The sequence below is a fragment of the Corvus hawaiiensis genome, chromosome 18 (genome assembly GCF_020740725.1).
Source record: "Corvus hawaiiensis isolate bCorHaw1 chromosome 18, bCorHaw1.pri.cur, whole genome shotgun sequence".
NCBI lineage: Eukaryota > Metazoa > Chordata > Aves > Passeriformes > Corvidae > Corvus > Corvus hawaiiensis.
In genome coordinates this window covers 9,094,251-9,102,704 of record NC_063230.1, presented here as the reverse complement: position 1 = coordinate 9,102,704, position 8,454 = coordinate 9,094,251, and the positions used below count along the sequence as shown (strand labels likewise).

Genomic DNA, 8,454 nt, shown 5'->3' with positions numbered 1-8,454 from the left:
TTTTTGATCACACAAAGCAGAAAACAATGTAATCAGAGGAAACAAAATGAGCATCAGTTCAGTGACAGTTCTCTCTGCCAACTTCAAGGACAAGTGAGATTTGGGGTTGCTGGAGATCCCTTTCATGCCCCATCTGGTCCCAGGCTTGCATGCAGCTCTGGGTAGCTTGGTGCAGCTTTCCAGTTTGCTCCACCCACGGAGTTTGGTTTTCTGTCTCAGCTGCACAGCTGAGTGTGTCTCAGTACCAAAAACCAGCATTAAGTTAGTTGGACGAGTGCCTTCCTGTACATTTTGTAAACAGTTTGAGACCGCCAGGTTTCACTATGTCTCATGGCTTCTGCAGAAGGAGGGTGAGTCAGAACTGGCCAGTGAAGAAAGCTGTTGTGTTTGGGACCCCGCTCCACCAGTTTCAGAAGCTGGAAGGTGTACGTTATGCTTTGCATGTATGTTTAGTTCACTTTCTTCAGCTGCCCTAGTGGTTTGGGAAGGGGAGCCATCGGGAAGGGAGAATTTTTCCTTTTCTTTTTTGACAAAACCAGAAAAACCCCAAAACCCTCAGAAGTATCAAGTCTCAGTTTTATGTAAGAACCTTCACAAAGATCGCCCAAGCATTTGCACCCAGAATAGCTCTGTCTCCTGGAGGCACTAACACCTTGCTCACATCAATTTCCATTGAGTGTCACCAAGTACCACCTCGCCCTGTGGTCCCTGCTGTCACACAGAGCTCAGACCAGTGCAGGACAGAGCTGACAGATTTTCCAGCCCCTCACTGCCTCCATCCCAGCCATGCAACATACAGGAAGGCTGTGTTGTGAATTTGAAGGCATGCAAATCTCTGCCTATAAACCTGGCTCTGCTCAGCTGCTCTTTCAGCCCCAGAGCATGTATCCCCTCCCTTTTAAGTAAACTCTTTTTCAAGAGCATGACTGTAAAGGTAAGTTCAGGCATAGCCTTGTGTAAATTATATGGTTTGAGCTCCCCAGGGATCAGCATGGTTTCTGCAGTCTCTCCAATGCTCAGGCTCCCCTGTACGCTCCATAATCATTTCCAGGTTCCTTCATGCTCCCTGACTCAGGGCTGTAACTCAGACTGTCACCCTCTGTGCCTGAGAGGCCCACTGGCAGCTCTCAGTTTGTCTGGGGACCAGCCCCCAAGCAGCTCCATGCTCCTGGCTGGGAGGGAGGAGGTGCCAGTGGCCTGGAGCAGTGGTGCCCTCCCAGCTGCCGAGCTGGTATGGGGAAATATGCCCTGGTTCATATGGGGACAATGGGCTGCCAGCTGAGGAGACCCAGGTGGTTTTAAAGATCATCTATTTTACATCTGCACTGTCAAACTGAGTAAAAGTTGCCCTTGCAGCAAACGACTTCTATAAAGATCAGAAATGGATGTTGCTTATTGCCTATTGATTTCCTGGATGAGGAATGTGCATGTGGCACAGAGCAGAGCGTTTGCACTACAAACGCTTGTATAATTATGGGAGAAGTACGCATTAATGAGGGGCTGACTATATGTTCCTTAAGTGGAAAGTGTCTTTAAAAGGAGAAGGCTCCTAGAGCTTTTGAAGTCAGAAGCTGTTAAACAGTCAACAGCTGGAAATTTAAAATTCCTTCACATCAAGGCTCTGTGATCAATAGGGATTAAGTCAGACAGGACCTTCCAAAGCTTCTAGCCTTATTAACAAATAGGTATCTGAAACACAGAGGCACTGCTGGAGGCATCTGTGAGACCCTGGTGCCAGGAGACAGGCAAGGGGAGAGAGGCTGAGGCAGAGACACGAATGTTGTGCCTGGCTGACTCACCTACAGCCACAGCAACCGAACCTGGATGCTCAGTTCCCTTCTTTTGGGGCTGCCTGACTATCTCCTGATCACCTGCCAGTCTGAAGAGGAGGTTTCCTGCCCAGTTTCCAAATACTCTTCTCCTAGGTGTGCCATCACAGTATCCGTTTCCCACCAGGAGCTCTCTGTTGCAGCTCAGATGGCCATTGAGGTACAGCCAGTTCTGGGAGCAAAGACCCACCTGTGGGCAGGGAAGGTGGAAACAGCTGCTTTACATTTGCTCCATTTGCAAAATTTAACGTCCCTGGTTTTATTCTAATAAAACCTGATCCAATTGCTTGTTTGGGTTTTTTCTTTAAGCTTAAAGCTTCTCAATCCTCTTTGGGGACCAAAGCTTTGTCCGAGTCAGGATGCCATCACAGGGGATTATGTAGGCGCTTCCAGAGTCTTTCTTGGAACTTGTTTCTGCTGCTACTTAAAGCCCCAAGGCCTTTGAGTTATAGATGAAGCAAGATGCCCTCTCTACGTGCTCACATCACAAAGCACGTGGACTGATTTGTAAAAAGATCAGCATGAAGTTCAGCTGCTCATATCTCTGCACTTCCAGACCCACCTGAGTCCTGTCTGGAGACTGCTGTTGTGAAATGCCTGCTTAAGGGATTACAACAGTCTTCACTTTCTCCCGTCACCTGAGAAGCACTGAAAAAAGGAGAACAATTGATCTGAATATCTCTTTATCTTTTTCTATTTCTTTCTTTTTTTTTTTTTTTTAATCAAGGAAAGAGAGAATAAATTAAGATTCTTTCCCTTTCCTGACAGTTTTCCATTCAGAATGGGCTGAAAAAGCATTAGGTCCTGGGCCCATAGAGGAGGTGTCCAGGCAGCAATTCTATAAAAGAGGAGCAAAGATTAAGAGCTTTGCTCTGATCAGATCCAGAAATCAATTTCTTCTTGTTGTAGGATTTTTTTATATACCAATTTTGCAGTTTTACTAGAGCTATAAATATGCTGTCTTTTGGAGAAAAAAATAGATTCCTGCAAAATTTAGAAATCCAGTCCCTTTCTTTTCTTTGTATCTAACAGATGCAAGCTACCAAAAGAGATTTCCTTCTCAGCAGACTCTGTATCTGAACACTGCAGTTTCATTTACAATATTTCCTGCATGAATGACCTTAGCTCTGTTGTTGCCACGTCTTTGGATTTACGATGTGGTCAACAGTTTGTTATTTTCTTCTCTGCCTTCCCAATTGCCTTTGTCTCGCTCGGGTGACAGGGGAGGCTGAGGTGAGTCAGGTGGCCACTGGAGACTGCTGTGCATCTTCCCCGAGTGGGAGCTCCGGGGACGTGTCTCAGCCAGAGAGGCACTCCAGCGACAGATCCAGCACAGCTCAGAGCCCCAGCCCCTTGTCCTCGGCACAACATCACCGCACTGATGAGCGGAGAAAAATGTTTTATGTTGCTGTGAAAGGAAGCGACGCGGCTGGAGATTTAATCATTTCGGATTCATCCTGGCGTGACGCCAGCGGTGCGTACAAATGGAGCGATCAATGTTTAATGCGCCGCTCCAGCTGGGCTCGGACCTCCTCGCGCGATGGCGCGTTGGGCATTCCCGACGCCACGCGGCATCACCACTGCCGGCGTCTGAAGTGGGTGAAAACCACTCAGCCTGACACAGCAGCCTGCCCGCCAAGGGGCTGGCACCTGCCTGGCACCGCTGGGCTGGATGGAGAGCTCCGCTGGTGGCTTCTTGCTGTGGCAGCACGTGGTTGTGGTGCACAGCGTGACGCTCCAGGATGCGACTTCGCTGACCACGCCGGTCTGTGCCTGTTAAAGAACGTCAGAAGTCCAGAAAGGACATCCCTCTGATAGCATGGCACCCGTTTTGGGGAAATAAAAACATCTGGAAAATAAGATAACACCAGATACATGAGCCTCCTCTATTACAGCTGGTGAAGGGGTCAGTGGCTCTGACCCAGGAAGAGGTGAATGGTCCGGGGAGATGGTCCCGAAAGGAATCGCCTTCCCGAGGCCCGGCATCTTCCCTCAAGTGCTGGCCAGGAGGGCCCTTGCAGAGACTGTCAGCTCTTTAGTGATTATCAGCTCGTGATTCCAGCTCAGCTCTGCAGGGCAGCCTCCAGGCCAAGCCAGACCAGAGAGAAAGATGAGAGGCTCATGTGGCTGGTTCCCCACGGAAGGAGCTTTACTGTTGGTCCGTACTCCGGCAAAGGGGAAAGCCAGGGATGACAGCTCTCTCTGTCCCACAGGGGCAGAGGGCTTAGCTTTTATAGGGATACAGGGGATGGGTGAAGGCCAATGGCTTACAAGGGATCTGCATAGGGTCTCCTAAAGGATTGTGGGTCTGTCTTTTCTTGCCGTGACCAAAGAAGCGTTTGCCTTTCCAGGGAGCCCTGCTGAGTGATTACACAATCTCAGCAGAGATCCCTCCAGGGCAGGGGCTGGGCATACCCCACACTCCTCCTTCCTCCACTTCACTCCAGGTCAGCTTTCCACAGCTGGAGACCACAGAGGGGAGACTGCAAGTCCTGCATCCCTCTCAAAGCAACAGGAGATCTGGGTGAGGAGACCTGGATCTCTGCCTCACGTTGTGCAGAAGTAGAATGAGTGCTAGTATATTATGGAAATCGCATCAAATGGGGAAATGCCTTTTTTGTGCATATATTTTTTTCCATTCCTCTCCCCAGGCCCAGCAAAATGACAGACTCCTACAACTTGCAAGCTTCCTGAGGATGCCTTTATCAGCCAAAACAGGGATTGTTTGTAACATTCCTCTCTTTCCCTCTGCCACATCACTTTTATTGTCTGGCTCAGCTTCCGCTGCTATGTGCTGCTCACTCCTCCAGCAGAGGAAATGAGCAGCACACACAGGCTAGGCAGGAGAACAATATTAGAGAAAGAATTGGGAACCATTTAATACAAACTACCCTGGGATCGGATTGAGCCTAGCTCAATGCTCCCCATCTCATATCATTTTTGTTTTTAAGAAGTATCTAAATGCTGGGAGCAAATTTCAAGTGTTGTTTGTACTTGGCCCCAGTGTGGGTCAGACAATACAAAGCAAACTCCCACATGCTCTGCCCCAAGGAGGCTGCACTCTGGTTTCCTCCTGCCCTGAGAAGTAGGTATCATTTGTTACTCATGCATTTCAAATGCCAAATGTGGCAGGATTTGTTCTAATCAAACTCAGCAGTACTGCTGAGAAAGCTCTGAGTCTGAGATATGTTCTTTTCTTTGAACATTTCCTCTCCTTGCTAAACCTTACAAGCACTTTCAGCATCTGGCAGGTTTCTTGGTTGGGTTTCCTGGGACTAGAACTCAGGAAACCACACAGTTCATCTCCTTCCCCAGGGAAAGTCTGGTAACAAAGTCATCCCTGACAAATGTTCACTTTTTTAAAAACCTTCCCAAGATGGAGGGTTTGTAGCCTCCTCAGGTGAGCCATTTGAGTGCCTCATAATTGCAGAAAATACATGACACCTTGGGAAAATCTCCATAATATCACCTCAATCCCATTCTACCATCTGCTTTGGTTTTAGTAATGGCATCTCTTAGCGTCAGGGAAAATCTCTAAGTCAGTGTTTGCAGGACAGTAACACACACAGGTATCATTGCAGGGAGAAAGCTTCCAGGAACAAGTGGATTTAAAGAGATTTGCTGAGCTTTAGTTGTGAGGTTAGCTCTGGATATGAGAAGAAAACATAGAGGGACTGTCAGGTATCAGAAGAGCTGAGTTAGACAAAGAGGTGTGGGATGGTGTAAGAGCAGAGATGTTTTGTCCTCACAGGCATCATTATCCAGCGGGAGGAATGACCTTACACTGGGCAGCACCGCAGTCAAACGTCAGCCTGACTGGTCACAGTGTCAGGACAGCCCTTTATGCACAGTAGGTGTCACAGGTGTCAGCCTCCTGGGAACCAGACGGGACCTGGCCACTCACCAGAGCTCGGAACACCATCAGAGGAACGCCCAGGATACTCGCTCATTACTGACATGGTCTGATCTTGAACCTCTGTGGTGGAAGGAAAAGCACCTCTGAGTCATCCCTGCTCTGTTTACTGCGAGCAGTGAGTGCTGAGCAGGGAGCAGCCTCCCGGAGCGCCTCCTGCCACAGAGCCACCTTCGAACGGCCCACGCTCTGCAGAGCAAATAGAAAGGCTGCTGCCGCCAGGAATTTCCTAGGGGGAAACGGTTCAGAGCAGGGTGAGGCTTACCGTGGTTTCAGTTTCCGTGTTCCATCAGCTTTCATCTCCAGCAAGTGCTCCTGCGTGCCTGGTTCTCAGAAAAATATGTGTTTGGGTACATAATTTAACTTCCCTGGCAGGCAGATCAGCTGGGTTCCCCTCTCAAGCACTCAGCCAACCCACTCAGAAGGGCTGGTGCCCCTCACTCCACGGCTCCCAGTCCCAGCTGCTTCCCAGAGTGCTGGTTGCTGCCCCACAACCTCCTCATTGCTCAGGTCACAGGGGAGAGGACAACTTCTCTCTTCACAAACATTCACAGCACCCCTGATCTAGTCCCACATCCCTCAGCCCCCATCAGCTCCAGATGCCAAATCTCATCCAGGTCAAAGCCACACCTGTGGATCCAGGGCTTGATCCCAGCTAAGAAAAGAAAAGGAAAGTCTCAGCAACACTGAGGCAACAGACAGCAGGCACATCGTGTCCTATTCACACTCACACAAGGGTGCAGCTTGCCAGCATTTGAAAGTGTTCCCATATTCTAATATATTTTTTTAAATATGCATTTTTAAAAGTCCTCTCACACAGAGAGGATTTTTTAATAAAATAGCATTTGAGGAAAGAATAAAGCTGGGATTTTGTTGAGGCCAGAGGGCCTAGATAACACTACTGAGTAATGAAACAGTGCTCAGCTAACCTAATGGGCTTATCTGGATGGTCTGTGGGCTTCCCTTTGTCTCCAAGCCAAAACTTGAGAAAACACCTGCAGCAAAAATCTTATCTGCACTCTTCAGTTTTCTTTCCTCCCTCATCTCCTGGACTGTGTGTTATAAATAGTTTCTTTCCCTCCTCCTACTACCCCATTTATCAGCACAGCACTGGTTTTTTTTTTAAACAATGCTACATCTAGAACTAGGCTCCAAGCCTATTTGGAAGGATTTGTAAGTTTTATACATTTTTTTTGTTCAGCAAACAGAAATAAAATGGGAATAAATCTGTGAAGGAGCTTGAGGCTGACCCCCCAGCTGAGACTGTGCACCAGCACCATCAGTTCTGGCAATTCACCTCAGAAGGGGTGGCTGTTGTGAGTCCCTCTCAGGTGGCAGTGCCCACTCAGAGCAGATATAACACGGATGGAAAAGGCAACAATCAAAGCCCAGGAGGGGACTCTATCAGCTTACCAGGAGTTTAAGGAAATTTTGAGTAAATCAGAGCAGCTTGTGCTGGCCTGGAGAACACAAGGGCATCTGAGATGTTTGCAGGTGGCTCGTGTGGAAGGACTAAACAGGACATGTACCTGACTGCAGTGAAAGCAGATCCCCAGCTGTGCTTCAGTGCAGAGGGAAAGGAGGGATTCATGAGAGGATAAAGCAGAGCTCCAGGCCCAGACATAGGTGTGGAACAAAGGTGACTCCAGTCTGATGACCCTGAGAAAGGAAAAGCAGGTACTTGGGACTTGTCCTGCAGAAGCTACAAGAGTAAAATGGCATCTCAGCCTCAGGTAAATTTATACAGGGAAGGGCATGAGGAAGAGGACAGAGAATGTCAGGAAGATGTGCAAACAGAAGAGCAGCTGACTATGCATACCCAGAAATGTATCTGAGCTGGGATGCATCTCACTCTACTTTAGAAGCATCTCTCTGTCTCCCCTCATGGTGACTCTGGGCTCCCTTTATAGTCACAGCAGAGAAAAGGGCCCATTTACAGAATGATTCATCTGACCTATTTTAGACATTTACTCTAGCATACAATGACTCATGTCCTTGGGTTGCCCATTTCTTTCCTATAAACAAGAGTCTAGACAAGTAACTCAGATGTAGACATTCACAATTAGATGTCTACGTTTGGACAGATGAATTCTGCCTCTAATGTTCAACCAGAAATCAACCTACAAGCTCTGCCAAAGACAGCTCTGGTTGATAGCCACGATAGGGAAGAGAAACAGCGTCATTCATTCTTTTTGATGGTGCATAGCTCCCTGCACAAAACGCTCAAAGCATTTGCTGAAAGATTAACCATCCTGTGAATGGCTGTGATAGCACTCCTGGAGCAGCAGCAGGGACCAGTAAAAGCAGATTCATTATTGCAACTATTTTTCTAATCTGCCCCTACATCTAATTAGCTGGTGTCAGATCCTTTTTCAGTCAAATTCATTTGGCAAAAGGAAACACAAATCAAATGATTTTGGCATGCCACCTCCCCTCGGGGTGGGTTGGTGATGGTACAGATGCGCATCTCGCCATGGGCTTCCACTCTCCCAGACTTGGGAGGCCACAAGAAAAGCTGGTGGCAAATCTCTTGCTGATCCCAAGGATTCTTTGTGCTGTCAGCAGAGTTAATGCTGTGCTTCCCAATGTGAGGCTCTCAGAAGCTCCTCAGGGCTGGGGGTAGCTGGCAGGATCTTGTAATGCTTTAGGAACCAATAATCTGGACAAGTCAGGCCAGACCACTGGGAAGACTTTTTGTTTTGACAGTTTTAA

General features: G+C 48.1%; 1 long non-coding RNA gene across 1 annotated transcript; it reads right to left on the bottom strand.

Annotated features, from left to right (window-relative positions):
- Positions 1-3,455: 3,455 nt before the first annotated feature.
- On the bottom strand, positions 3,456-7,395 carry LOC125335568. The gene is made up of 4 exons (XR_007207483.1): positions 7,272-7,395; positions 6,008-6,397; positions 5,734-5,805; positions 3,456-3,678 (listed from the first exon to the last, which is right to left on the bottom strand). It is a non-coding gene; the product is annotated as an uncharacterized LOC125335568 (long non-coding RNA).
- Between the last annotated feature and the right edge of the window lie 1,059 nt (positions 7,396-8,454).